Source organism: Grus americana, chromosome 3 (genome assembly GCF_028858705.1).
Source record: "Grus americana isolate bGruAme1 chromosome 3, bGruAme1.mat, whole genome shotgun sequence".
NCBI lineage: Eukaryota > Metazoa > Chordata > Aves > Gruiformes > Gruidae > Grus > Grus americana.
In genome coordinates, this window is record NC_072854.1 from 2,300,003 (window position 1) to 2,314,999 (window position 14,997).

Here is a 14,997-nt window from a genome sequence, read left to right on the forward strand (position 1 = left end):
GTTGCTGATGCAAATTAAAAGCTAAATTCAAGCTTTAGAGGTTGCTTCTTGTTAAAGTGCTGTGAGTTGGGAAGAGTATTAGAGCCATGTTATACCTATATGGGACACTTAAAAAAAAAATCGACTTGCAGAAGGAAAGCTACTTAGAGGCAGTGGATAAGCACAGTGTGGGCAAGGGAATCCTTTTCCCACTCCAGCTGCCTGTGTGGATGCCTGGAGCTTTGTGAAGAAATTTTCCACAGTCTGATGCACACATTGTAGAATTAAGGACAAACTTTGCTGCCACCGTTTTGAAACTATTTCCTTATTATTTGAATCTTTGATCAAAAAATCTCAAGGCTTTTTTTTACCATGCCTCTGAGTCCTCTCTGAGCAATACAAGACACTGTCAGCCTTTCTGTGGAGTCAATTTTTCTGAAGTTTTGCCTGTTTTTTGTTGTTTAAAGTATTCTTTAGGTTGAAGTTGGAATGATACAGCTTCCATCTGGGAACTATTTTAGTTTTAATTTGAAAAAACAGACTATAAAACACACACTCATAAAAACAGTTTGTCCTTTCCAATGTACTAGAAAATGATTCTCATCAGCCTCTTAAGGCGCTCTACTTTCATGTATTTAAGCTCCACGACATGTTCAGAGAGATAGTTACTGTGGGTTTTAATACAGGGTCATACATAAATTTCCAGTATGGATCATCTGGGGAAGATTAATACGGAGAATGTGTTAATAGTAAAGAATTTGAAGTCATTGCAGATTTTGCAGCTCTTGCTACGCACGAGTAGCTTAGTGACCGTAAAGTTGCCGTCTGGTTTTTGCTTGAAAATGAGATGTACTGAAAGGATGTTACTTATAACTTTGAAAATCAATCATGCCTGTGCATGTGCATGCATACTGCTACCTGGATGTGGAAGAATAGTTGACATGTATCAGGTGTTGGCTGTGGGCTAAGAGTACTTCAACCTGATCATCTATCAACTCCTTTCACTTCGTTGCCATCTCACTGGAAGCTGCAAGGTTTAACAGCAGGTTAAACTGGGAGTTTGCCCACTTGGCAGTAGCGTGGCACTATCCAAATGCGTTAATCATTTTTCTGCAGACTTCTGGAAACCAGCTCTCTGATTTTGACTTTTTTAGTGTTTGTTGCATCTCCAGCTCTGCTCAGCACAATTGAGTTTGTGGTACAGGGGCCAGAGTAAGGCACCACTTAATAGGTTAAGAATTTACCGGCTATACCGTAAGTTTTCCATAGGGCAACACCAATTTCCCAGGCTTTGATTTGATGCTCTTATTCATGAGCCTGACAGAGCCTGCATGCCTCCCTCACCCCCAGGGAGGTCCCTTGATTAAGTCATTCATGCTTCATGGGACCTCATGGGGAGCCTGTGCTGCCAAAAGTAATGAGCTGAAAAGACCGGCAGTGTCAGCTTATATCGGCATCCTGCAAAAGTCTCATTCATTTCTGATCTTTGTTATTCTTGCTGGTCTTGGTTAGGATGCTATCAGATTTTTGCGATACAGAATTTTTTTGCAGCTTGGATATGGAGAAGCAGAGTTGGGCAAGGGATGGTGCGAAGCAGGAAGGTGTCTGGCAGTGTTTGATCTGCGAAGGGTTGGAGCTGCCTGCCCTTTTCCCAAGTTCCAAGCAGTACTTGCTTCAGGGATTCTGTGGTTCTATGATTGTTGGAGACTTGAAAAAAAACAACAACAAAACCAAAAACCAACCCAAAACCAAAATTGCTTTTAAGTAATGTGAAATCCTGATCATGGAAATGTTAATTGTGTATCACAACATGCATTGATCTTCTGCCTGCTCAGGAATCCTGTTGGTGGCCCATGCATGAACATAGGACATTTAAAGAGAATTTTGCTTAAAATGCACTTGTTAGGATGCCTATGTAAAACTGGTGCCTTCATGGCTAAAATTGATGGGTTTGTTTGCAAAGCAGCATTTTAACTTTTATGGATAAATAAAATGTCGAGGTCTTTTTCCAAAGGAGCATGCAGCCTAAATTGGATAATGCAGCAAAACACAATGGCAGGGAAAGGTGAGTAAAGAGTCCTGAGAGGGGATTGACGCAGGTTTTTATCTGGGAGAGGTGAACAGTGCCATTCCTAAACTTTTCCCTGCTAGCATTTCCCTGTAACCAATCTTATAAAAATACTTGGAGTACATGTAACTTAAGGTGTGATTCTTATATTTGGAGCAGAGTTCAGTTACACTTTATATAGTACATGGTAGTTACACTATTAAGAGCTTTCCAGCTAGTTGTCATCTGGGAGATGTGCTTTTTGGGAAGAGTCTAGTGGAAACTGTCCAGCTGTTTTGGAGAATAAGACTAAGAAAATGCACACTTTCTTGCAATTAAAAATAAATAAATAAAGGCAGGCACAGTGACCATTTCAAGTCACCATGTCCCTGCACTTGAGAGCAATGATTTGATGTTTGGCAGATGTCTCTCTTTCAATTCCCATGAAAATCCCCCAAAGTTGGAAATCCACCAAAAATTTGGAAATATGTGGGGGAACAGGGGCAGGGAACTGGAGGAGGGAGGAGAAAAGCTGTCTTGCTTAAGCATTGCTGAATACTGCCCTCGAGTTGGATCGTCTCCTTTCTGTTGCCACGGAGTGTGTGATTTTGGGGAAGCTGCTGGAAACAGTCTCTTAAGAAACAGTGGTTTTGGAACAGTCTATGTTTTTGGAGACCCTGAATCTAGTTTTGCAGGGCTAGTGGGTTTCAGTGGGACATATCGCCTCTCTGTTTGCCTGTATATGAAAATGCATATCTATATATAGCTGTATGTTGGTGACGATGGTAAAATATATCTATATGTAGATATATCGAGGTCTGAGGCATCCCCACATTAGCAGAAGCTGCTGGTCCTAGTCCCTCCCTGCTCTGAGGCTTGTGTCCTAATGGAAGGACAATCTTAATGCCTTAAGAGCTTCATTCTGGCCTGGATTTGGGTTGAAACTGCTTCAGAAGATTTTAGAAGAAGTGAAAGAAAACAAAGTTGTAGAAGTCTTATTTCTGTAAGAATCTAGGCTGGAAGTGGGCTAAGGGCGGTGTTTCACACCCTTTAGTGTTGGGCAGAGCATCAGTGAGACACAGAGTGTTGGATACAGATGCTCCAGCACCCACCTCTACCCTGCTGGCAGTCAGTGCCTGCAGGAAGCAGACAGGGAAATTGCTGTGGCCCTGCAGAAGTGGAGCAGAACCTCCCCCCCTCTCCAAGGGACATCTTGGATCAGGCTCTACAAGTTACATTGAAGAAGGCATGAGGTATCAAAATAGTCCGGAGTTCTGCAGGAAGCCCTGTAGCTGCTCTGTACCCCAGCAGCCTGGGCTGGTGCATTGGCCTCTTGGAGCATCGTGGGGAACAGTAAGAGTAATGACCCTTCTTTTCTGGTGGAGGTGGTTGTGACCAAAAGAAATAAGATGAGGCATTACAGAGTGTTTTGTGCCTGTCTTCCTCATAAAGGGAAGTTGGTTGTCTTTTTTTTTTTTTTTAATAGCAGGTTGGCTGAGATGAACAGACATCTCATCTCTGCTCAATTTGCCCAGCAGGAATTAGTAAGCGCATCAGATGTTCCTCTGTAACAAAACAAACCAGCAAACAACCTACTTGACTTGAAGATTGAGCCTGCGTCAAAACGCAGCACTCAGGGTAGGTGGAATCAGAGTTGCCCGAAGAGCCTCTGGATTTTAATGATCTTTTAAACAGCTTTTGTGCGTGTTAAAGTTATAGAATCAAGCATCATTGATGGTAGCACCAAGCATCATTCCTGTGGTGGCAAAGGCCCGCAGAAGTACTGAATGGGAGGAGAAAAGTGTGAGAGTTGTCGAAGGATGTATTTGTCTTTATCCCTGGGCAAAAACTTAGATTTGCCAGTTTTTCAAGTTATTTTGATTTGGTAGACAGTAGATAAACAGATTTATTTTTTAAGTATGACTTCTCCTGCTTAATCAATTTTCTGTGGCCATAGTGAAAAGAAATTGAGTGTAATATCTCATGCTTATAGGTAAGAGTGGGTTCTCTGTGAGCTTGCAGTAAAATGCGGCTCTGAATGAATTCAGTTTTGTGTGACTAGACGGTGTCAAAGTTGTCATGAAGGTAGTGTAAGCCCATGTCTCTGCTCTTTTTTCATCAGTGTAGGAAATAAAAGTCATATAAAGGCTGTGATAAAGCTGTAGCTCTGTAAATATGATCATGGGAGTTACTAGGAATAGCTGCATCCTTGCTGTTCTTGTGATTTTCATCAAGTATAGAGTCGCTGTTGAGAAAATCTGTGGACTTCACAAAACTGACGGAGTAATAGATTGTTACGAGAATATGATAAATGACTTGGAGTAATCCAGATGACTTGTAAACTGCAGTCCCACAAATCATATGTGAAATGACCCACGACGAAGTTGTTTGGAGGAGCAAGTGGCATGGGTCATACCTGAGGAAGAGGGCTCTGCCCTGGAGAAAGTCGCTGTGAAAAGATACTTGTGGTTGTACCGAGCAGCCCAGATTACTTGAATTCCCAGAGTGGTAGTGCAGTAAGAAGTGTTTAATGCCATCTATGGACATGTGAACTGGGAAATAGAAACAAAGGATGTTTTTACTTCCAAAAACTGCATTTATGAAAATACTGTTGGAATAGCTTCTTTAGCTCTGATATCTATCTATATTTTTAAATAGACATGGGAAAAGCTAGAGAACATGCAGAAGGAGCAGCAGGGCAGTGTTTGGAGCGGGGAGAAAATTCTTAGACTTCAACTTTTTAAAAAATATCCCGCCGTGTGTGTTGAGTCAAGAGAGAGACCAAAACACAACTCTCTGTTGTGGGGAGAGGGTGCTGGATGCTGCCGAGTCTGTTGGGAGAGGACTGTGAGAAGTTCCGGCTCTTTGGAAGGTGACCTTTCGAAGGTAGACGTGGGCTGCGATTAATCATTGGAGCAAATGACCGGGAAGGGATGAATTCACTGCCTCTTTGGATCGAGGCTGGATGCTTGGAAGTCGTACTTTAACTAAAAGCAGGTAACTAGGTTTACTGGGAGACACATAACCAGTTACTTTTGCTTTACTTATGGGAATGCTGAGATACAGAGAGGGTGAGGCTGTTCTGCTTGCACAGAAAGTCCATGGCATGGTCACAAACTATGGTATGTATCAGTCCAGTGTCTGCCACAACATTGAGACCATGTCAGGAGGTGGTTTCTGCACACCTTGTGCCAGCACAGTTCTGTGCAGTGACACCAATTTGGTGGCATTGAGCGAGGGGAGTTTCTGTTCCCTTTCTTGAAAGCAAAATCCCATAGCACCATTTTTACTGTGAAAGCAAAATGCTATTGTGAAACAGAGGGTGGTTTAGCACAGTAAAATGCTGGAAGTTCTTGCTTGGACCGCTTCCTTTCGACTGAATTTCCACAGTGGACTTGCAGCTTAGGACTATTTTCTGAAAGGGAATTGTTGCTACTTCTGTGTTTTATCTACCTGTGGAAGAGGGAAGGACTTCTGTGCTGAGACAGACTCTCATGTGCCTCTTGCTCTTCTTTGAAGCAGCTAATTTGCCCCTGCTGAGCATCCCTCCGCTTGCATGATAATTCTTTGTGCCACCCAGATGGTTTTAATGTGAAAAGGATTTGTAATATGTCCAGCAGCGGCCTATGACTTCAGGTGAAGGAGGACAAGCCAGCCACAGAGGACTTCAATTTGGAGGTCCAGTTTTTAGCCCTAGACATCTCCTTGAGCCTGAGTAGCATGTGCTGAGTGGCTTCTTCTGAGTTAGCTAAGGAAAAAACTCCTTCCTTTTTTTTTTTTGCTTCCTCACAAGGGAATCCTGATACTGTCTCTTGTTACTCCTTGTTGATAAATGGCTTGGCTGTATCAAAAGCAGCGTGACCAAGCACCCAAACCGTTCTATGATAAATGACAGCAGTAACAGTGCCAGGGTAAATGTCCTGTTTTCCTTATCCACCCTCATTTCTGCATTGAGCATCCTTGTGCATTCCTCCTTTTCTTATGCCAAGCCTGCCTCTCTCTCTGCAAAGCCCTCCTTGTGCATTGTCATATCAGCTGATTGGCAAACTTGAGCTTGCCAAGGGAATTTAGGGATTTTTAAAGGGGATGTTTGTCTGTTTGGGATTTAGATAGTCACTTGGTCATCTAAAGGCGTACGATCGAGAGTTACGTCTCCTGCAAGAGGACGTGAAAGGGAAATTGTGGCTTCTGGAGTAGGTGGTTAAGGACACACAGACCTTTTCAGTTGAGCATCTCCAGCACGAGCTACACCCTGCCTGTGCGTTGGCAAGCTCCTAGTGAGCTGTAAGGTAAATTATTACCTTAAATGCCTTTCCCTTCCGGTGACTCAGCAGGCAGGCAGTAGCTTTTAGGACATATCTAACCAGTCTGACTTTCGATTGCGAGTCTGAACCCAGGCTGGCATAGTCTTTAAAGGTTAAGGGTAAGGAGAAGGGAGTAGAAACTAATCCTTTGCTAGCAGGGTTGGACTTGACTCTTGTGGGAGAGGAAATAATTTCCTGGTTTGTTTCTGGGAAATCAATTGTTTTTGTTTGGCTTTGCAGAAGAAACTAACTGTTTATCCCTGTTCTTCACAAGCCTTGTAAAATTCCTTTCTGGCAATGGGATCATAAAATCTTTGACTTTCTTTCTGCTCTGCAACAACAGATTTTAATTTCACTGTTTGTATGATTTTGTTTGCTAAAATGGAAGCTAGATGGGGCTCTCCGGGGTTTTCTTCTGTGCTTTTTTTCCCCTATAGACCCCTCCTGCCTTATCCCACTGTAACTCTGGCATAACAACAGGCACCCCAAACAGTCCTTCATTTCTAGCTCTGTTTTACATGTTCTTTTCCAGAATATTAATATGCTGGGTAGCCTCTGTGCTCAAACGAGGCATAAACAATTCAGACAGCAAATGCTATAGAGCAAGTGCAGTTAATGGACCCAGATGGTTATGTTGCCAGTTTTATGTGACATGTTGCCTGCATTAGCCTGGGAAACTTTCTGCTCTTAAATATCCAAAAGCTCTATTTAATGTTTTGCGTTGTCCAAACTTCTGCTGGACTTTAGCATCTCCTTAATGGCCCTTGGTACTGCAGGTATGGGGGTGCCAGAAATGCCTTCTGCCTGACCTTGTGTAACATCTCCGTCCCAACCATGGTCAGCTCAGCAGCTTTGGTGGAGAGACCCTTGGAGAGAGGCCAGCATGTGTGTGCACAGCGGAGCAGATTGCAGCCTCCTCTGCCCTTCCATGGGTGGATGGATGGAAGGATGGACGGATAGATGACCCACCAGGGCTGTAGATCTGGGCCTGCGCTGCTGCATGTCTTGATTGCCTTGGCCTTCTGCTCGGATTAGGTTAGCGTTGCATGCTGGGAATGATTTCCACGGGCATATTTCTATGTTAGGTTACAATATTTGTCTATATTAGTGCAGAAGAATGAGCTTAAATAACCATATTGAAACCAAATTTTGGATATGCAATAGCATACTTGACAATGAAAAATAATGAAGGTACAGGCAGATGAGGGAAATAAAAAAAACCAGCGTGGACGAGAGCCTTGAAAGAAGAGAAAATAGGGAAGCAAGTGGACATAACTGTCAGGAGAGGGTGAGATGAAAGCAGATTGTGATGGTTTTGTGACCGAGGGGTAAAGGAAAAAGCTTTTCAATGGGCACTGTGAGGATGAGCAAAAGAAAATGGACAAATTTATCTGGATAATGAAGAGAGGAGGTCAGAAAATAAAACCGAGATAGTTAAATATCCCAAGATGCCATTTAGTGTTGTGTGTTTCACTCTTGGCCTTTCCCAGCCCCCACTGACATGGATTGCTCCAGGCCACCTGGGGCTGCAAATTCTCCATCCCAGTTTCCTGCTGGGGAGAAGGAGAGCTCGTCTATGTACATATCCGAGATGCTGTTTTTAATTTCCAGGAGGATGTAGATCTTATTTGTTTATGTTGGAGCAGGGAGTTGGAGACGCCAGGAGGAGACCATGTGTTTAGGAGCAGGGCTGGATTCCCTGGGAAGCAGAGGAGCTTTCCTGGGCATCTCTCTCCATAGCTGCTCTCCACATCAGCCCTGCCCCGCTCTGCCTTCAGCCTGTGTCATTGCTGCCTTCCTCCGGCCCTGCATCCCAGAGACACAAGGCACTGACTGTGCCTGTTGTACGCGGTACGGTGTTAACATTTCTCTTGTCGTAATCACACAGATCTTTGAGACATAAGGACAGGTTTAATCCCTTATTCCAGCAGTCCTCATGCTGGACTTCTCCCACCTCCAGCACTTGATGGTGAGCTCAATGACTTAGTGTGGTTCCTTAGGGCAAAGGTTCCTTTTTACTTTTCGAAGCGATTCTTACATGCACACACGCTCGTTGAAGCTCTCTGCAGCAGACATCTGTCACTTGCTTTTGTCCGATGGACAGTAGTGGTGAGGCGAGCAGTTAAAGATTGACGGTGGGGTGAGCGGCAGATGTCAGTAAACGTCTCTGCGGTGTGTGTGCCGTTCTGCTCCGTCTGTGCCAAATGCAGTCCTGTTTGCTGAGCAAAATAATTGAGGGTGAAAGCCAAGACTGACATGAAAAAATGCAATTTAAATGTTCTTTTAAAAAGACAGCAATAAGAAACTTCTGTTTCAAAGGATGGAGGGGTCTTTATCCACTAAATAAGTCATGCCACTCAGATTCCTGTGATCTCGAGAGACCTTTGGGAGCTCCAGCTCACCAAACGGTAACACATCAAACAAGTGTCCGTGGGGCTTGGAGTACAAACGTGTAATATGCAGATGGCATAGGGAGTTCACAAGGCTCTGAGTCCATGCCCAGGGAACAGATACTCCCTTGCTGAGAGACCATCTGACAGCCTCCTCCTTTTAGATGACTCTCTGCATCAAAGGTGACCTGAAAAACTTTTTTTCAATACATTAAAAAAAAAAAAGCTTGCAAACTTTAAAATCTCAAAGTCCAGCTACAAGAGCCATCCCTCTGCTTAAAAGATCTTACTTTGCAAAGTAGGTTTTGCTTGTTTCACAGAGTTTAAGGTATGGTTGCCTGGCACAGGGGTGTCTTTAGCTCTTGCGCAGACAGACCTGGAGCTCTCCTAGCACGGTGTCCATATGTGCCAAGGGGGACATGGAGGGACCCACAGCAAGCGGGCAGTTGAGAATGACCCGGTCTCCAAAACTTAGTGTAGCGTGACATGATAAACTGGAGGGAAGGAATGCTGTCCAGAGGGACCTGGACAGGCTTGACAGATGGGCCCATGTCCACTTCAATGAAGTTCAACAATGCCAAGGGCAAGGTCCTGCAACCCCCAGTGTCAATATAGGCTGGGGACTGAAGGGGTTGAGAGCAGCCCTGAGGAGAAGGATTTGGGGATGTTGAGGGAGGAGAGGCTCACCATGAGCCGGCAATGTGCACTGGCAGCCCAGAAAGCCACCCGTGTCCTGGGCTGCGTGTCCAGCAGCATGAGCAGCAGGTCGAGGGAGGGGATTCTGCCCCTCTGCTCCGCTCTGCTGAGACCCCCCTGCAGTGCTGCGTCCAGCTCGGGGGTCCCCAGCACAAGAAGGACATGGAGCTGTTGGAGCCAGGCCAGAGGAGGCCACGGAGATGAGGCGAGGGCTGGAGCCCCTCTGCTCTGGAGACCTCAGGCTGAGAGAGTTGGGCTGGTTCAGCCTGGAGAAGAGAAGGCTGCGGGGAGACCTTAGAGCCCCTTCCAGTCCCTGCAGGGGCTCCAGGAAAGCTGGAGAGGGGCTGGTGCCAAGGGCAGGGAGTGACAGGCCAAGGGGCATGGCCTGAAGCTGCAGGAGGGGAGATGGAGATGGGATGTGAGGCAGAAATCCTTCCCTGTGAGGGTGCTGAGGCCCTGGCACAGGGTGCCCAGAGAAGCTGTGGCTGCCCCTGGCTCCCTGGCAGTGTTCAAGGCCAGGTTGGATGGGGCTTTGGGCAAGCTGGGCTAGTGGAGGGTGTCCCTGCCCATGGCAGGGGGTGGAACTGGATGGGCTGTGAGGTCCCTTCTAACCCAAACCAGTCTGTTATCTCAGCTGGGGATCATGGTGTTTGGCAGTTTCATTGGAGGTGACAGCAGTGGTGGAGTTGCTATGGCTGTGGGTGCAGGAATTGTTAATACTGTTTTAAGGCTTCTATCTCTGCAAGTCAAACAAATTTTCTTTGGAGCATTGGTTCCTGCAGAAAACTTCATTTTTGTAACAGAGGCACTTTTGAGGCACCAATTAATGCTACCTTATGCTTCAGGCAATGTAGGTTGGGCTCTCGCCGCAACTCAGTGGTGTAACTGAGATCTGCAGGCAGTGAGGCTGCCTCTGCCCCAAGCATGGACTGACCCAGGTTCAGCTGGTTTTACCTTCTGCTGCATCGGGATCCACGACGCAGATGAGAACACAGCCCTCTCTGCCCTTCCAGCAGAGGTTTGTCAGCTTGGGAGTGACCCCTTGCCGCAGGCACCCTGAGGGGCAGGGTAAGGAGGTCCACGTGTATTTCATGGTTTGCTGGTGCGTGGGTAGCACTCTGGGACCTTGGGAAAGCTCAGCATCCCATGGAGCAGTGGGGAAGCAGGACTTGAATTCAGTCCTACAACTTGGTGCCTGAAGTAACACGTGCTTTGACCAGGAATGCCCCCACTTGTTCTGCCCTCCCACAAAGTAACATCCCCGTCCCATTTTCCAGGTTAGTTTTCATAACTGGAATTGGAAGCGAGTCCTCTGCCAGGCAAGCAGCCAGCAGACGTCCCAGCAGTGGGATGTTCTCTGTCCTCCAGCCCCACGCTGCTTGGGGCAGCTGGGTGAGGATGAAGACCAGCATCTCGTACCAGCTCGGTCTAGGAAGGAGAAGCTGTTGGGTTGGTCCGTCAGTTCAAGGGATAGCTGATGCAAATTAAATCGCTTTTTTATCATCTGTAGGGAAGAGTCCAGCAGAACCCTGGGGGGATGTTTGGACAAAAAGCAGATGCCTGCTGTCTCGGGAATCTTCAAAACATTTCTCCTTTTGCCAGTACTGTTTGAAGCTTTCCTGGGTTGGGTCTGCGCCAGCCATGTTGCACTCCAGTCCTCTGCTTATCCCCTTCAGGGGCTGGCACAGCGGGGAAGCACAGTTACCTGCCATGATTGATGGGGTAGTGCTGGGCACGGTGAAAAAAAATACCCCGGGGATATCTGGTGTCTCTTCTCCGTCTCCTGGGACTGGACGTGGAGGACCCCAGCTTGCTTCTGCCGGGTCCCTCGTGCGTGCCAGCAGCACCTCAGTGAGCCACATTTCGATCACAGCACACGTTACAGAGGAGCTAATTTTTGCGCATAGGGATGAGGATAAAGGAGAGATTTGTTTAGAAGCAAATTAGCACAAAGTCGCGTTCAATACCTAATTACAGTGTGTGCCGTCAGCCTGTCCAGACTGTGCTCCGTCCCACAGAGAGCCCATTGCACGCTACCACGCTTGATTTTAGCCCAAGGGACGTGAAGCAGCATGTCACCTGCATTGCCGTGTCGCAGCAGATGTGTGCCAGAGCGCTGTTGGCTCACACCGATGGCAGGGAGAGTCATGATGTGCACATGTGTGTATGTATGTTTTGGCAGAGCTGCAAAAAATCAGCTTTTACCCATGTATTCCGGAGCCACCTCCCATTCTATCAAGTGAGAATAACATTGTAGAGAGTGCACATCCCTGCAAGGGAATAATTTGGTAACGATCAGCAGTTGTTGACTCTTGAACAGCTTCTACTGGCCCAGCCAGTTCTTCAGAGGCTGGGGTTTTTTGGTTTGTTTTTTTCTTTTTTTTTTAAATGGCAGCTTGCTAAGGGCCAGATATTGTTGTGACAGTACCTCTAAAATCCTTAAGCTGCTTGAATCACTCCAAGGAGCCAAGCAATAAAAGAGCTAGAATAAAATGTATCCCACAATGTCCTTCACTTCTGCTGACAACTGCAGTTTAAATTACTGGTGCAACCTTTTAGCATAGCCAGCTTGTAAAAACTAATAAAAAATAAAATGAAGTCATAACAGCACTTGCCACTGCTTCTCCAATGGGGAGTAGGGAGAAACTGCATTTCTTCTCGAGTAAGCCTGTGCTACTGTACTATTATTGCTGTTAATATTATATTCTGATCACTGTCATTAATATATGCTGTAATTTTTACATTATATAAGCTATGCAGTGTTTATTAGAGAAGGGACTTTGCTTTTATCATAAGGTAGCATTTATCCCATGAGCACCCTAATGTTTTTTAGAGCTTACATTAGAATTATGCTTCTTTTTTAAAAAAAAAACAAACCAAAAACCTCACCAGCAAAAAAACCCTAAGCTCTCAGGAGAGTGGTTTGTTCGGCTGATGTGAATTTGGGCATCCCATTTCCAAATGCTCTGATTCCTTGAGTCCTTTGCCCCAAGAGTCCAGAGTTTCAGTGACCGAGAATAATTTGTGACTTAAAAAATAATTTAACCAACATGGATTTTTTTTTTCTTTTGTAAACTGTATACATTTAAAGCTTGCAATAAAACATTTCCAGACCTCAAAGAGCCAGCGAGGGTCCTGTACAGATGCTGGGTTCATGTAGTGTGGGTGAGCATTGAAGCATGTATTTTGCAGGGAACGTTGAAATAAAATCCTCAGCTGGGGCTGTTGAGTAACATCTTCACTCGTGATTTCTGGAGAACTCTGGAAAGAGCTTTGCAATCCAGGAAGGAGCAAGGGGTAGAGGGGTCGTAGCTGTTAGTTCTTGTTTCTGCAAACATCTTGTAGCCTTGTGTGGATGGAAACATGCCACATCCTGCAGGCTGCCAAGAGAGAGAAAAACTCCGTTCACGATATGTTTCCTTCGTTGTAGCCCGGAGATGTAGGCACTTGGGAAGTGTTTTGCTAGCTGAAGTGAAAAGGATGGAGGCAGCCTTTATAAACAGCTGCCAGTCTCTCCACCAGAGCCCAGCACCAGCTCCCTGCCGGGAGTGGCGGCGGAGCTGGGACTGTGTGAAAGGCTGTGAGTATGGAATGCATTAGTAAGAGTAGGGGTGGGAAGAGGGAGGCTTGGGACACTCCGCTTGTACTGGCTGCCAAAGCTGCGACTGGCCAAAAGGCTGTGTAGGAGGGTGAAGGCAGGATGTGGATGGCCCTGTATGCGCAGCGCTTTTTGTTCTGAAACAAAAGGAAATGCCACCTACAGCAAAGGCGTCGCCTGCTGAACGATAGTCCTGAAGCCTTGGACTTCGCTTAGCAAAAGGTATTTTTTTTGTTTTCTATATGGTCGGCTGCTGAGATCAGACAGTTGTTCTCAGCAGAAATGTGTCTGAGAGAGGATTTGAGCTGGGGAAAAAGCTGGATGAAAAAATCATTGTGAGTTACTGGGCTCGAGGCTGGAACTGGCGGGTGGAGCTCATGGTGTGTCATGCAACAGGTCAGATTGGATGGCTTGCACTGGTCCCCTTTGACCTTGGCACTTATGGAACAGCATAGTTGATTGATTTTTTTTTTTTTTTTTTTGGTGGGAAATGGTCAAATCTATGAGACTTGAGAGCTAGCACTTGCCAGGTGTTGTAGCAGAAATGTTTTCTATGAAGGAAGCCAAGAACGCCTGCAAGCTTTGAGCTGATGAAGTGCAGAGCTGGCGACCCACATCTCATCCCATTTAGCTGCAAAGGATTTGAGGTATCCATTCTCCAGGTTGTCTTGTTCAGAGAGAGGTATCAGTTGCAGCATTTGTAACACATGCTGATCATTTACCTTTGCAGTTCTACCGCTGTAGCTTGTACTGGCTATAAGAAAGCAAAGTATCCTTGTATCCTCATCCCTGGCTTCAGGTAACAGGTCAGGGTTTGGTGGAGTGAAGGTAACTCAGTGAGTGAGTGGCAGGGCTGACAACCAAGAGCGTCTCTCACGTCCTTCTTCTGGACCTGGCTGTCCCCGTAAGCGTGTATGCTGCCCTTGTAAAACAAAGCACCATATTCGGGTAGAGGAAGATCAGGGTTCATTTTCTTGGTACTCCTGCAATAGAAGGGGCTCAGGACCAGGAGTCCAGATCATCCAAACTTTGCTTGGGGAATTTTGGTCAGTTTGCTTGTTATTACAGGTGTCCTACCCTCCCTTTGTGAGTCTCTGCCGTGCTGAGGAATATGCAAGAGCTGGGGATGTGCCTCATTGCTCTAGGCGTCATAGCGCCCAAGGAGGTATCCTTTACCTTGGGTCTAATCCTATGCCCATTTCCTCAGCTAGTATCCTCCAGCCTCTGATACTCCTCAGCAGCCCAGATTGTCAAGCCCATGGGAGCTTTCAGGCTAAAGGCTGATTACGTCGTGAATCTCTCATCTGTTTGGAGATGGTCTGGAAGGAGCCTTTTTAGCAGCCTCTCTTGCACAATGCCTCTAGGCAATGGGTAATACGTTTCTTAAGTACATGTGGGTTTGTTTGTGTTTTTATATTAAACAGGAGAAGAACCCTTGAGATCAACACTGGGGGAAAGAAGAAAAGTAGCAGAGGAGTCGATGTGTGATGCACGGCAGGTCTGAGCCAAGGAGCCGAGGTGCAGAAGGTAAAGCACAGACAAGCCCCGCAGTGTCAGTCTGCTCCATGCCTGGCATTAGATTACTTCTTCCCTTGCTATATTTCAATGCAGACTACCAGAACATCTCTGCACTCCTCTAGCAACCTCTCCCTTCTCCTCACAGTCGAATTAAAGTAATGTTGAGATGGGGAAAGCTTGTAAAAGTTGGGCAGCACCAGTATGGTGCCATCCATGGAGTCTTAATCAAGCCCCTTACATATTTTTTGGCCATCGCCTCTTTTATTTAATCATCTATTATTTGCTGAAAGCTTTAGCTAAATTCAGTTGGCAGAACTGCAGGCAAAAAAGTGGCATTTCACAATATTCTGACTTCAGCAATTTAAATTCTGATTTTAAAGGCAGAGTTGAACGTCACTAATGGTCTGAGCTCACTGGCTCAGTGTCTGGGTGCCTCGGGATCGAAATCCCCAGTCACAGTTCGGT

General features: G+C 46.0%; 1 protein-coding gene across 17 annotated transcripts in view; it reads left to right on the forward strand.

Annotated features, from left to right (window-relative positions):
• Positions 1–14,997, forward strand: part of EXTL3 (exostosin like glycosyltransferase 3) — a 158,325-nt gene that overhangs the window by 79,633 nt on the left and 63,695 nt on the right. For 11 of the 17 annotated variants that reach the window (XM_054821144.1, XM_054821145.1, XM_054821137.1 and 8 more), the window contains one exon: positions 14,439–14,541. The exons of 5 other annotated variants lie outside the window; for them this stretch is intronic. The gene's annotated coding sequence lies outside the window, so the exon portion shown is untranslated. Of the gene's footprint in view, positions 1–12,889; positions 13,237–14,438; positions 14,542–14,997 lie in introns of those variants that run through there. One more of the 17 variants, XM_054821136.1, reaches the window with a different exon arrangement.